At 36.9% G+C, this 12,981-nt stretch overlaps 1 long non-coding RNA gene across 5 annotated transcripts in view; it reads left to right on the top strand.

The window, feature by feature from the left end:
* The window catches only part of LOC146596463 (uncharacterized), a 21,097-nt gene extending 8,381 nt beyond the window's left edge, over positions 1 to 12,716 (top strand). For all 5 annotated transcript variants that reach the window (XR_014895707.1, XR_014895708.1, XR_014895704.1 and 2 more), the window contains one exon: positions 12,246 to 12,716. This is a non-coding gene — a long non-coding RNA (uncharacterized LOC146596463). The remainder of the gene's footprint in view (positions 1 to 12,245) is intronic.
* The last annotated feature ends 265 nt before the right edge of the window (positions 12,717 to 12,981 follow it).

The raw sequence follows: 12,981 nt of genomic DNA, 5'->3' as shown, positions 1-12,981 counted from the left end.
TGGGAGGGCTGGTTAAAGGTGTTCTCTGCCTCTCGTGTCTCAATTACTATGTCTTAATTATTTCAGCAGGCACATGCAAACCTCTCTACTGTGGTTTGGCTCCAAAGGTCCTAATTCATCTGTCATTACTATATGTGGAATTTGATAATTGTGGTTCCRAGCTCTTTTTCATGGCAGGTAGTCAAGTGTACAATTGTAAAAGCAGGTATAAAAAGCTACCAAGTCTGTATCAGACTTTCAGATTACATTTCTTGCTGGCCTAAAAGGCAGGAAACAAAACATCAGGCCCGCAAGAGTTGCACATATGCAAGTTTGTGACTCTTGTGTAAGCAGTCCCATCTGCCAGCACTAGGGACCGTGAGACAACAGCTCTATGGTGGCAGCTGACACCTAAGGTGTGAGGGAAAAAAGGTTTTCAGCTTTCTGTGTGCATTGTTAAATAATTCAAAGGAAGAAATAAACACAACCCATAGGTGAATTTTTTGAATTTCACACTGGCAGATCAAGATACTATAGCCCAAATGCGTATACTTTAGATTCCTTTAGGCACATAGCATCAAACCAACTGTTAATAAAAGATAAGGGAGTAGTAAAACAGTATGTAGGCCATATATATGCTATGCATTAGTTCATTTCTATTGTTGGATTTTACATCTGTTACATTTCTTCAGGAATTCCAAGAATGAGAAGGAGGAACTGATATAATATAGATCTTTTAAAGTTAAAATTTGATATTAGAATCAACTGTCAAAACACTGTGTACATCTCAAGGACCTTTGTAATTCCAAGAGTTGGAAGATGAGAAGACAATGAATAGGATACAGAGTATACTTCTTTTTCCTTTTTAATCAGAGAACATTTCAGAAATGGTGATGTAGTTGATAAACATTCATTTTAGTATGAAAGAATAAGGAAATGAAAGAGACTGAAATGCATATTCATATAAGTAATGAAAAGACTAATTAGTAAGGGAACCTGCTGTGAATTTATCACAATAAATTAGCTTATTTTTAGCATACTACAAAAAAAGTAAATACGTGCTGCCTCCATATGAAGTAAATTAATACAAAACAATACGGCTGTYATTTTTTATTTTTACTAATGTTAGCTGTCATCAGTTTTTTTTTTTATCCATCTCAAAGACAACTTTAAAATATGTCAAGAAACTCATACATACACACATAGGTATACACATGGATTTTTCTATATTTATTTGTTACCATAGATACTCTGAGAGATAGATGAATGATATGCTGTTATAAAGATGTACATGAGATAAGTACACAGAGTTGATTTGTCATGTTTATCTTAGTTTTCAGCATATCAAAGGCTACAAATAGAAGAAGATGGTAAATAAACCACAATAGCAGAGGCTTATAAATAGCCTTATTAAAAATAATAAATAATAAAAATAAAAATAAATAGTTGAGAGTTGGGGAGACAGTGCAGGTCTAAATATTTGCTCTTTTATACAACCCTGGAGACAATTTTCTCTTGCCACAGAGAGTGAACCAGATAATCATAAAGTGATGAAAAACTTCTGTTCTTGTGCTCTTAAATTCAAATGTGTAACATATACTTCTAGCCCTGAATCTGCTGAGTATTGCTTCTAGAGAACAAATGATATGTATAGTTGCTGAAGAATATGATTTGCTACTTCTTGGAATAACTGCCTACAAACATGTGAACTTGACCCCTGTGCCAACTAACAAACTCTTGACTGTGCACACAGATAACCTCAGTAATGCTTCCAGAAAAGTAGGATTTGGGGAACAGACTTATTTGTCCCTGACAGGAATTGTTTTCCTCCTTTCACAGAGCAAATAACATATTGACAGACATAAGAGCTGCTAATTCTGGCCTTCTGATTACAGGTCCCATGCAATTTGATGTTTTGCTTAACCTCAAAAGGAACAGTCATTTTCTAAGAAAATATCAGTCAAACTCATAATACTTTTGGTCTCTCCCTCAAGGTTTTTGAGCACKTAGCAGAATGTTTTTGAGTACTGGCAGAACAGCACAATGCATAGTAAGAATGAAGTTCAGTCTCCTTTTTCCCTGTGTGTAATTGCTTTTCTGGAAATACGTAAGCAGAAGTCTCTATAATGCACACTTCTCCAGATGTAAAATGGTATAAATCTAATTTTGGGAGTCTCAGGCATAAATACAGTAGCAAGAACAAATATATCTAAAGCCTATTGGCCTCAGTCATGCTTTTAATTAGTGATTTTAAAAGCCATGGTGCTGATCTTGCAATGAGATCCATTTACGCATAGATCTCATTGAAAGACCAGAACCTGAAATTATATAACAAACACTATTGCTGGGCAATTAATATGGTTCCRTGCTGTGTTTAGTTCTACTCCCATTTTGCATTAAATGGATTTGAGATTTGTTTCAAGGTCAACAATTTATGAATTAAGAATTGTGTTTGTAAATATCTTCAAACTTCTGATTCCACAGGAATTTGAAAACCTCAAAATGCAAAGGTTTGTAGCGCTTTAGCCCTGTAAAATTGTATGGTAGCATGAAGTATGAAATGCAAAGAGTATCTGCAATTTAATAGCCTGCAATTATTTGCATTATAATCATTTGTGTATTCTGTATGACCATATTCTATTAAATTAAAAAAAAAAAAAAAAAAAAAAAAAAGAAAAGAAAAGAAAAAAAAGGTGTTTCGAAACGAATCTGGAGAAAGGACAACATCAGCATGCAAATGAGTTTTGCAAAGATTCACTTTACAGAATGGGGATTTAAAAGAAATATGGGCCAAAGAATTAGGCTCTTCTTATATGCACACAGGAAAAATGTCAGCTTGATGAGTAGACATCTTCTAAAACAACATCTAAATTACCAGAGAATTTCCTTGAACTGAAATGAGTTGCAAGATGGGCTAATTTCTTACAATATTAGTAAGTCATTTTAAACAAAATTTTGATAAGACATTCTTGTTACGATTTTGCTGATGCAAATTAATTAAATTGCAAGGATGATAAATCTTGAGGGAAAAAAAATCCCTTTGATACTCATTTATAAACTTGGTTTCTAAGAACCTGAGATTTGTTTGGCATGTTGCTGAACAATCATTTATCTTTGCTGACTGTCTGKTTTACATTACTAGAACATGAGCTGTTGTACACCAAATGGCATTGTCCAGTTGAGCTTTATTTTTAGGCTGCTTTGTAGCAGAAGGCGGCTGGCACATCACTTCTTACTCCAGTGGTGCGTGTTACATTCCCACCAGGAGCCCCACTGAGARGTGAGGAAGGAAACTAGTAGCAGGAATGAAAGCAGTGAAAAGTACAAGTCTCAGAACTCTGCTTTAGTGGGTCAGCTGCCAAGAATTACTACATGTGATTGGTACTTTAAAGCTGCCTTTGCTTCCCATTAGGGACTGTTCTGACAATCTAAAAATCATGCATAGAGAATTTGCTAGAACTTTGAATTAACATGCAAGTAACCAAAATAGCCTGTTAGTCACCTTCAATTTGATTTTGCGGAAGTCCTAACCCTCCGACACATATGTTCTGCAGTGCATTAATTATTAACTTATGAAGTAGTAAGTATATTTTAAAGAACATATTCTGAGAATTTGCTTCTGCCTCTTTTTAGGAGAGCAGCAATCTTACTGTTACACCTCAGAATAAGCAATAAGAAAAAATACTGTGGGGTGCTACTGGAATCTCTATGATTGGAGGCCACTATTATGTAGTCTTTTTGATCCAGCATAAATCTCTGCTGCTTTTGAAAGGGACTCTTTGCCTTACACATTGCTGCTCCCTGTGTTGTACATGCAGTARTGTTCTTGATGCTATATGCTAAGCAGATGAGGGAACTAATTCAGCCTGAATAACAATCTTCTGTGGTTGTGGAAACATGTATCATCTTTATGAAATAGGTTCTGTATTACTTTCTGGAAAAGAGAAATATTTTTGCGTGGATGGTAAACTAGAGTCCAAGTCCAGTCTGATGCTCTGTAGTGTCATCTGCAGCTTGAAAATACATATTACATAGGTCCTGATTTTATTGTCATTGCAGTCATTGGCATCTTAAAATTTTCAGTTGTGTTTCTACATTAATGTTCATGGCACAATTGCCAAGACTAGGAAATTTTAGCCTCAAGTCACAATGTACATCTGAAGTGATTTTGTGCTATTTGAGTAAGTGTTCTTGACAAGCATTAAAGGTCTGATTTCTATAGCAGTGGACATCACTGAATACTTAAGGTTCTTTGCTCATTATTCAAAGGAATATCCTTGGTTTCTGTTGTATTTGATATAAGGTAATGGAAGTTTTTAAATTTATTTCCTGCCTTGTAAAAATCCATTGCCTATACAGGAATCGTACCCAAAGTGARTTTATTCCTATGCTACAGAAGCAGATGCAAATCTGGTAGCCAGTACTTGTTTTATATATTTAAAAATAATAGTCTTTGTTAAAATTAAGCTATTTTAGAGACACTGTGACTTGGCAGCTTTAACATAATGATAGTTGACTGAAGGGGAGATTGTCCTATCTGCTAATAAAAGCTGTACAGTGTCACAGTTTGTAAATTCAGGAAAACTTATCTTCTAAAAATAATTCTTTAAACAACTATACAGCTCTTTTCAGAGTAGGATTTTACTATTGGGTTTGGTACTCACAATCTTATAAAGGAAGCTACTTGTGCTCCCTTCGATACAATATATAGTTTAACTGTGTATGCATCTTCAGGGTAGAAAAGRGACCCAAGTGTGACAGAAAAGGAAATTGCTCTCATCTTAGAGTTTGATTCAAGCTTTAGGCGTAGGGCTTTTTAAATGACAAATGTTCAATGAAATAATATTAAGTCTTTATACTCGAGAGCACCATTAATCTGAGATTTCAGGACTCTAAGAAATGTTAATTAACTAGTTATCATTCCTGTAAAGTGTTAGCATTACAGTCATTTTGTGGGTTGATAAGTGAAGTGTGGAAAGATTATGTTCTTCAGAGAAGATGAGATTGGGGTTCTTTCTATGTGTGTTCCATACTAGGTATTTATAGAGATAAACTGCTTACAAGGTGGTCATCTCCATAGATTTTCCATCAGGTTAGCCCATAAAGAAAAGGARGAATAGTGGGAGAGATTGTGAACAACTTCAGTCACATCCAAAACAGGTTGTTAATGTAGCCTGAAGCTTTGCGCTGGACACCTGAGCGCCCAAACACAGCTCTGAAGCCACCCACTGATCTAAGGGATTTGAAGCAGCTGCATATTCAAGGAAGGAACAGAGGGAATGTTGACTGTTCTTGTARGAAGGTAAATGTTTGTACCAATTAAGTATATTTTTTCAGAACTTATACTAACCACTATAACTAGACTAAATAATGTGCAAATTAGAAAAACACTGTTAGGCTTATAGAAATATATCTCTGAACAGGTTTGCTGAAATCTATTTTTAGAGTTCAGTATAATTAAATAATATGATCACTTCAAAATATGACTCACTATAGAAGTTCTGTGCAGTGCAGAAATTTCCCAGCTACTATACATCTAGCTTATTGCCTTGTTTCCATCAGAAGCTAGCAGCAGATGAATTGGAGGAAGGTATAGAAAGGGCCCACAGATACTGAATAATCCAGTGTCCATATTAGATACCAGGCTGATCTTAAATATATTTTGACTGTTAAACCCTGAAGCATGGCATATTCATATGCTTGTCATAATCTTTTTTGCTGTAAGTAATTGCTATTCTGAGTATTGCTGATGACCATTTCACCACTGAATCTCTTTTTGAATCTTGTGACAGTGATGTCTCAATGATTTCCCTTAAAAATGAGTTTCATCATATAATTGTACGTCTGTTATTTTATTATTATTGAATCTCAGACAAAATTTACTCTTGTTTTTCTGCTACAAGACAGTGGGAAAAGAAGTTAAAAGTCTACCTTTTTTGTAATAGTCATATTTTTACTCATTTTTATCACAGGCCTTTCAGTCCTGTTTCATTTCATGATAAAAACCAAAACATCTTTTTAATTTGCCATTTCCTAGGCCAGGGTTATTCTCCTCTCCCTTCTTTTAATTCCATCAATCTCAGCAGCATCCTTTTTTGAAGGCCTTGGCAGCCCATACTGTTACGCTTTCTTCCAGAGGAAGCTATACATATTGATTTCTCTATCATTCTACAACTTTTTCATTTTTACTTTTCTTATACATCACAACATTTTGTTTGCTCTTGGTGATCACCCCTAAACATGGCCCAAATCCCTTTTCTAAGCTGATACAATTTTTAAAGAATGCTATGAATCATATAAATAAATTATTTCCCCTTCAAAAGCACAGTATTTCGTAGTTATCAGAAGTGAGGTGTTTGCCATCAGTCTGCTGATGTGATTTTATTTAATTAGATCTTTTGAAGTTCTTTGTAGTCCCTCTAACCATAATATAAATAACCTGTCATCTACAGATTTTGCTGCTTGCTTTTTAGATCTTTGCTTTTTTTTCTAGATCAGTAATAAATACATTAAATTACAGAGAACTGTTATTTTACGTAGTAGAAAATCTTGAAGCACACTGCTGCTAACTCCTTACCAAAATGAAAAAAAAGCATTTGATCCCATTCTCAACCAATTTTGTATCTGTCACAATACTTTTCCTCTCTAATGGAAAATAAATTTCTCCACAATTATACTAAGATAATAGAGGATTAGGCAGGATCTGCAGTGCTGCCAAGAGAAATTCTTATTTAGTTTTTGTTGCAGCTTTTTGTGGGAGACCTCATGAAAATTTCTGGTAGTTGTTAAATAAGGTCAAACAGTTCCTCTATAGTCACTACTTTTTCTTTCAAGAAATCCTAAAAGATTAGTAAGATAAGTTCCTCCATGGAAGAATTTGTTCTGGTTAAATCAACATTCTGCCATTAATACCATTCYAAACATCATTTTTCTTATTCTGTTTGTAATAACTTTTTTAACCACATTGCTAGGTGAAAGAGAAAACCTGCTGGTTTCTAATTCCCCTTTCGCCATACTATTTATACTGCATTTGCCATTCTCCAAATTGGAAATTGCATTTTTTCCCCAAGTACARTTTGTGTTCCTAAGATGTCTGTGTTTGGCCCAAATAATTATTTCTTAGGTGGAAAAAATATGTTTTATTTTTTTAAAATGTATTTTTAAATTTTTGAAAGTTGAGTTTTCATTTATGAAAATTTGTGAYTTAGTGCTCTGGACACATCTCTCTGTTTTAAGGGTGAGATTTTTTCAAAACTATTGGTAACAGGAACCTCTGTGAAACTAGTGAATTTCCCATTATCTTCAGTGAGAAAAGAGATGAGCCACCACTAATGGCATTCAAAAGCCTGTCCTTAAGTTTAATCATCAGAGCAAGTGATGTTCGTATTGTTTCTCTGCAAGATTGTATAGTTTGTCTGGTGTCATGAAAGCAGTTTAAAACAATGCAGTAAGCATTTTGCAATTACCTGATAAGCACTAAGAGAATTCTGTAGTACTTAATAGGAATATAAAATAATCAGTGCAGTGCTGCCATCTGTTGGTAACTGATTAGCGATGTTGCAGTAGAACTACCTTAAAAATAACTACTGTTTAATGATGAACTGTCACACAGGCTTGCTGTTGAGTATTACAGTTTTCCACTCCTGAGAGGCCGTGTTTCACTGGCGTGTCCTAGAGAGCCAGGCAGTTTGCCCTGTGCTGCTGCATTGCTGGAGAACTGCTTTGGCGTGACAGGAGGCTGCAGCTTGTCCCTGGCTTTCACTTCTGGGCCAAATTGTTTGAACTTTCTTCCATCATTGAAGCTACTCCCTGGGATAAAGGCTGTGAAGACCTGGCACACTCCAACAGGAATATGTGAGAATTCCTTCTCCCCCACCTKCACAAAGGGGGAAAGAGAAAGGAGTGGAATCTGCAAAATTTCTGAGTTATAAAATCTTTCTCATCTTAAAACCTGTATAACCTGAGACAGATAAAAAGCATGCTTAAAGCACAGTTCTTTCTAGCCAAGGGTTTGCATATCATGAACCTAATCAATGGCAATACTCTTTAGTATAGAAGGTAGGGCTCAAGATCCTCAGAGAACTGTGTAAAGGCTTGCTTTCTTAGCACTGCCAAGCTGAGATGCTCTGCAGCCAGAGTTTCAGAGTTGTTAAGCATCTATATAGTGAATTAAAAATCTGATACCTCTGCACAAGAGCCATCAAAATCCATTGTTCCTCAATATGCACATTCCAGAATGGTATGTTTTATCCAGTGGACCAAAAGTCCTAATGAGAGCTATGTGAACCATACAATTACTACAACAAGACGATTACTACACATGAATGAATTCCTACAGACAAGTGATAAAGGACAGTACGCTCAGCAATGACAGTAAACAAAGTAATCATCATCTGTGATCTCTGTCTTGACCGTTAAAGCACACTTAAAAAGCATTCTGAAAAGGCAAGCCAAGGAACAAAAATTACTGGAGATTAAAAATAGATAATGGAAACACTGATTTTACAACATGCTGAAATCTTCCACATACACACTAGCTCATATCCCAAAGGAAATGGATAACTGCATTTCTCAGTTTTGTATGGCAGAGAACCATAGTATTTCTCCTCTTGCTAGTTTYCTCCACTGTTGCAGATGTCAGTAACTTTTTTTTTCTCAGATTAAGTGATTAACCTGGTTAAACTCAGAGCAATTGTTTCCTCCTTGTACCTACCTTGAAGTTTGCTCTTTTTTGTGCCAGACTKGAAGAAGACTATGTATCTGACTATTGCCATCTGAGCAAAAAGATGAGCTCTCTCTGCAAACCTTTGCCATCTTAAATTCAGGGCGCTCAGTAGAAACTCCTAAAAGTGCAGGTGTAGCTGATTGCTCAAGTATTTGAGAATTAGTACATTAACATAAGTCCTGATCTCAGACTGTTAAGTGTGCTCATTTTCTGAAACCCGCTCCAATCTCATAAAAAGTACAATTTTCTTTGCAAGTATCAATGAGCCCTGTCCCACCTAAATTGCTGTAGTGAGTGTGGGACCAGGTTTCTCCCACTGCTTAAAACAAATGCTGATAGCTGTGGAGTGCTCTGCAAATATAATTCCTTTTTCATACTTGAAACGTGATCTGATTTGAAAATTTGGTCTCATTTCTTATTATCAGTCCTCAAAAGAATCCATTCTACTCCTTTGTCTGCTGCTATTCAAATATTTTATTCCATTGCTGGGAAACAGAAGCAGAATTCAAGACTGTAGTTTTGTTTGCTTTCATGTAATAAAGTAAGTTAGTACAATGGATTTAAAATCCTGGAATTATATATGAAAAATTTCCATCATGCCAGAAAATTTTAATTAGGAGAAATTAGCCTCTTGGTTCTTTCTGATAAATTAATCATAGAGATTATCTGTTAAACGTCCCACTTAACATTTATGGCACAAGTGCCTGAGGCAGTACTATTTAGGCCTCACACATTCATTTGGAAATATTAATTTCTAGGCAGCTGTCTTCTAAAATGGAATTTTCACTTGTCTTTTTCATAAGTAGGTCATTGTGCAGCTGTTGTTAATAGAGGCTGGCATTTGTAAAATGGTAAGCCTGCCATTGTACCCTATAAGTCACAAAACTGATTTCCATCAATTGTAGAATATCCTTTTCTAAGATACCCTTTCTCAGCCCCCAGGGTGTCATCCCTTGCTATGATAGCCTTTGGCCTTTCTGGAATGGAAATCTGTTTCAGCTGGTTATTCTGCCTGAACTGAAGCACTATGTTCACATGTCTGTTCCCCATTAGTTTAAGGTCTTGTCCTTACTGTACATTATGGCTTCCATCTATAGAGCTGCCTTAAATTTTCTTAAAGGAAACTAGTATGACAGCCATCAGCTGTCAAAGAAACAGCTGTCTCAACTGCTGAATCTTCCAGGTCGAAATCCTCTTTCTACCCTCCACAATAAAATCAGTTGATTTTTTTTTAATGTAGACAAGGCATTACTGTCTTTGCAGTGTTCAGCTGTTGCACAGCTTGTGGACAGATAAGCAACACCAGCAACAGCTACAAACATTATCCTGTAGTAATTATAATTAGGACCTTGACTATCATATTTCTTYTACATTATAAAATAAAGAAGAAGGTCAGCAAGTATTGGCATCAGAGAAGGAGGTGTAAGAAAAGGAAATATGAGTGACAGTTACAAAATTTAAAAATTTATGAAATGAGAGAACAATATTTCAAAATCTTAGAATAAAATATTACAAAAGAAAGTAAACAATTTACGCTGTGTGAACTGCAACACACCCATTAGTTATGAGTGATAAAATGAACATTTCAGAAAGTAGAATTGATAATAAAACAGTGATGATATTGTCTGTACTGTGGACCAGAATAATARGTTCCTTACTGAGTGCCTGAACCTACATATTATTACATGTTAAATGGTATCCTGCAAAACAGCGAGGTTATGTTAATGAATACAGCTAAGTGTAAGCAGAATGCTTGTAGAATTGGGGCCTTAGCCTAACAAAATCCTACAGACTTTGGGATTGGATCAAATAAACTTGAAGGTCTTCAAGATTCAAGGTCCTGAGGATTTGGAGGTAATTTGAATAGTGCAAGGACCATGCTAAAAAGACAGAGAAGTGGAAACGAAATTGAAGACAGGGAGGTGTTGAACCATGGATTGAGCCACCGTTAGGACTGTTGTGCTATTTAACAGCAAGGGATTCAAGTTTCATATGAAAAGGAGGAGAACAAGTACAAGATTCAAGATTGCTAMATGATCAGAGCAGTGAGAAACAAGCACACACTAAGTAAGAAGCAAGTGAGGTAGCCAGAAAAGAGAACTATAGTGATGAATGAGGATTTAATAAACAAAACTGAGAAAGGCATTTTAGCAAGGTAGGTATAAGAGGCGGTGCAATATGGAATATGAAGAGAATATGTATAATAGCTTAGATATCTCCAAGGTTTTAAAGTAAAAGGCAAGACAGGGGAACTGCCAGTTCTGATAAAAGAAAAAGTAAACACTGAATTGAGACATCATAACTCTTCAATATTTAAGAAAACAACATGATAGCTGAGAGCATCTGCAAGAGAAGTGAATGTAAAGTGTAGATGGCAGACRTTCAGTTTGAGACTAATCACTGGAAAGACAGCAAAGTGCTCTGAGAACAACGAAAGCATGATAATTACTGTTGAAAGCAGAAGAGAAACAGAGAAAAAGTATATGTTAAGGCAGGCTGGATTTGCTAGGGATCTGGTGAGATCACTTTAACGAAATCGTATTTGCCCCAATTTAAGAAAATCAGAGGGGTGAGTCAGGAGCATTTCATGACTGACTATATCAAAAACTATCAGTAAAGTTAACAKTTTTAAAAGGATATTTGTTCTCTCTCCATGACTAACAGGAGATATTTTATAGACCAAAGTACTTCATATCCTTATTTGCAGCCTGAGTGTGAACAGAAGTCTAGTATTATTGAGCTTTTATTCTCAAGACCTTGGAAGGAAAGGAAAACCTGAAGTTTATGGGGCAGTGCACATGATGACCTAAGTGAYTTCTTCAAGTTTTACTTGGTGTTTGTGTGCTTCTTTGTGGAATCATCTTCATAGTCCAGTTGTTACTTCATTTTCTTACCTTACATGAAGATACAAAGGGAACCATAGTCACTGATGGATGATCAGGTAGATTCAGGCAGGAGGAGGGAAGCAACTTTCCCTTGGAGGAATTGCCTCCAATTCCTATGCTATGATAGGCAGCAATGAATGTCCTCAAAAGACATAAAAAAGATGAAAAATTATGAAGGATTTAAACTTTATTATGATGAAGAAAAAGCCTTTGGCCTGCTAAAATGATTATTTCTAGTCTGAAGAACCAAACTTTAGAAACAAGCAAGTGCACAGTGAGGCAAGGAAGGGCCTTTTTAGAGTTTATTTAGAGTAAAGTTTATCATCACTATACTTGAGGTACATATGTATTAATATAATTAAGGATTAGTTAAGAATGTTCATTGTTTTTCAGTCTGRAAAAATGTTAATTCTGTCCCTGAAGACTTGGGCTGTGATTTGAGTGATTTGAGTCAAGTTCCTGCTCTGTGACTCTGACTTAGGCCCAGATCCATAAAGGGGCTTAGGTGCTTAAAATATGACTTCACYAGGATTTATTAATTTAAGCCACAGAGTACAATCCTCAGAATTTGACATACGGCTTTATACGCCCATGTTTAAACAACATTCAACTTTATGCTCAGAACTGCCCTTTTTTTTTTTCTTTTTTTTTTCCAGGAGAACTGAGCAGCTGTTCGCCTGCCTGCCCTGGCCTGTCTTCAAACCACAGCGTGCCGCCGYCTCGCGGTGCGGGATCCAGGGCCCAGGCAGCCAGCCCCGAGCCGCTGCAGCTTAGACATGTAAGCTCCTTACGTAATGGCCTGGGGAGAGCTCAGGTTTTCAGAGTCAAAACTGGAACAGCCAACGTGTCGTGCAAGGGCTGTCCAAAGCAGCCGGTAGGAAATGCCAGAGAGGGGAGCGCRCCCCTTCTTGGGGGTGTTGATGTCTAACGGAGGTTTCAGGATGGTATTTATGCCAGACTGGGATTCAGAGCTCTGATCGCTACCGTGGTCCCGGTGTGGATACCACAAGCTGATCAGCATTTACTTCAGCAGCACCGCCAAACTAAGCGGCGAAGGCACACTCTCCTCAGCTGTGCTGCTCCACACAGAACCAGACCGGGGGACTGACGGGCATTAAAAATAAGTCCAGAGAAGAAGCAAGAGTGATTATTTTTAACCTGGTCAGTTAACTGTGCGGCAAAACGAACTGCAGTACTGATGCAACTGCAGAGGCAGCCCAGACCTGGGTGTGAGCAGTGGGGCAGGGGCGGCCTGAAGGGCTGCTTCCACCCCCACCGCGCTCCCCTGCGCCCTGAACCGTGCCYTGCACAACCCCGGCCGTTACAGCAGCGGCACCCCGGGACTGGGAACGGCCCTTCCCAGCAACGCCAGGGCTCTGAAGAAACCGTTTG

Source organism: Rhea americana, unplaced genomic scaffold (genome assembly GCF_003343005.1).
Source record: "Rhea americana isolate MKP2758 unplaced genomic scaffold, rheAme1 scaffold_20, whole genome shotgun sequence".
NCBI lineage: Eukaryota > Metazoa > Chordata > Aves > Rheiformes > Rheidae > Rhea > Rhea americana.
Note: the sequence above shows the minus strand (reverse complement) of the source record. Positions and strands in the feature narration are given on the sequence as shown.